This window comes from Austrofundulus limnaeus, unplaced genomic scaffold (genome assembly GCF_001266775.1).
Source record: "Austrofundulus limnaeus strain Quisiro unplaced genomic scaffold, Austrofundulus_limnaeus-1.0 Scaffold21, whole genome shotgun sequence".
NCBI classification, from domain to species: Eukaryota; Metazoa; Chordata; class Actinopteri; order Cyprinodontiformes; family Rivulidae; genus Austrofundulus; species Austrofundulus limnaeus.
The window spans coordinates 1,705,925-1,708,142 of record NW_013952423.1 but is presented as its reverse complement, the minus strand read 5'-3'; the positions used below and the strand labels follow the sequence as shown (position 1 = coordinate 1,708,142).

At 35.9% G+C, this 2,218-nt stretch overlaps 1 protein-coding gene across 1 annotated transcript in view; it reads right to left on the bottom strand.

Moving 5' to 3' along the window:
• lrrc32 (leucine rich repeat containing 32) overlaps nt 1-2,218 on the bottom strand; it is a 13,054-nt gene that overhangs the window by 5,534 nt on the left and 5,302 nt on the right. The gene's annotated exons all lie outside the window — the stretch shown is intronic.

The following is a 2,218-nucleotide window of genomic DNA, read 5'->3' as shown; positions in this document are numbered from 1 at the left end:
CCCCCCCACTCCAATCTGTTCACTGAAGGCCAAAATCCCCCGTATCTGTTATCAGAGATAAACAAATAACCAACAAAAGTTGAATCTTTGTTGGGTTTATTCCTCTCCTCCTCTAAACCTAATGTCTCACATCGAGGCCCACCCTTCTTCAAATCCTGGACTTTGTTGTTTTGTCTCGGTTTCAGGACGCCACTGAGATCACACTTCTTCAACGTGAGCAAAGACAAGACCAAATTCTGATTTTTAATTTAGAGTTAGCTTTCAATACATAAAACTAGTTTAATGGGCCAGTTGTTGCTCAGTTTTAGCAATAATGGCAGCAGTAATGACAGGATAGGAGACAGGAAATAACTCCAGGATGGACTCAAACTGGGAATGTTGAAGGTCTTCCTGACAGACAGAGCGCACATTAATGCTCCAACTTTATTTATCATTCCCTCGTAAAAATAACCGCTGGTGTGCAGAAAAATATCACCTTACATGATCAGCACCTTCATGAACACAGAAATGAYTGTTTATTTTTGACTTAAACCAACCAGATCAGGCTGGAAATATTCTCAAACACAAGCATTTTGCTCCTATTTGAATCTAATTTGAATAAACSAGCCACCGTGGGAAATAACCCATCTTTTTTTTACAGAACAAAGATTTGTATTTTGCTTATTTAAGATCAGAAGGAAAAAGTTCAGAAAGGGTTTCATTGGGTTTTTTCCTGTTTTTTCCTTGATTTATCCAAATAACAGATTAATTCTTAGGTTAGATTTGAACCCAGAGTCTCTCAGAAGACTTATTTATTTTAGAGAACAGATGATTGTGGTGTTGAGTCTATTTTAAAGTCTCAGCAGTGAAACCTGAACTGATATTCTGCTATTAACAGAAACACAAATGACCACAAAGACGTCATTTTTACTTTCGAAGTGAAACTATTTTAGAAAAAGGCTCGTGTTTTACTTTCACAAGCTGATCCTGATATCATAGATCCACTTGCATGCGACCAAAACACGTCTAATCTGGATCGGACCAGCGACCCTCAGGAGGGAGGGTAGGGAGCGCGATCTGCACATGAGCTCAGCTGGCATAAAATAAAACAAGTCTCTAAAGTGATCATCAGTTCTTCATCGTCATAAAAACCTCCTCTGTTCTCTGGAAACCATGAGTCATCTTTAGGTGAAGAGACACGGTGTAATTATCGATGTTATTAGACACAGATGTTTCAACAAAACCACAATCAGATTAATCATCTGAGGATTGAAGCAGCTGATTTCTTCTGATTTCATCATCCAAGTTTGCAACAAAGTCATCTTTTGTCATGTAGTCTGTTAGAGAAATGATCAGACGTACGTAAACTGACTCCACAAGGAACACCACACAAAAATATTAAAGCAAATAAATAATCCAGAGAAGATTAGAAGTCTAACTGAGCTGATTTTTTTAAATAATTAGTCATAATTACACCAACTAGCTTCTAGCTTCTCATTCAGCAGATTAGCCTTTTTATATTTTTGCTAACTTAAACCGTTCGTGTCCACAAATTTTAAATCCACTAAAAATTTACAAGCCATAAACTTCTATTTTTATGCCATTTATCCTAAAATTCCCTACGAGCAGAGCTGGACGTGTCAGGCACCGTGTTTGTAGCACGCAGCCAAACTTCAAAATAAGAGCGTCCAAAATTTAAAAACAAAAATACAGTTTAACAATAACTAATGCAAAAAATGGCTAAGTAATTTTTGTTTAATTAAATTCAAATGGTATGGATAAACATAAAAACGCCATCAAATAAATGCTTTTATTTTGAAAGTGTTAAACAGGGAGAATCAATTAACAGTTAATAAGTTAAAGATAGTGCTGCACCTCTGGTTTGGATTGGCTGATTCATAGAATCAAATTCACAGGTTTGCTTCAATCTCGTTTACCATCTTAGCGGTTAGCGTTAGCTTCCTCTAACTTTAGTGGTTTAGCGTTAGTGGAGCTACAGATTAGTGTTTAGTGAAGCTAACTTTTCAGTTAGCCGTGCCCACCACTGGTCGTTAGTGTTGTTAAATACATGCTTATGATAAAACAAAAGCATACTGACCAAATTTAATTTAAAATAACTGTTTTACAGAAGAAGGTGCAAAACAAATGATGAATCTTTAAAATTCAAATGTTTGCAACAGAAAAATCTAAACAGAACATTAAAACCAACTCAATACGTCTGTACCAAATAATAATAATA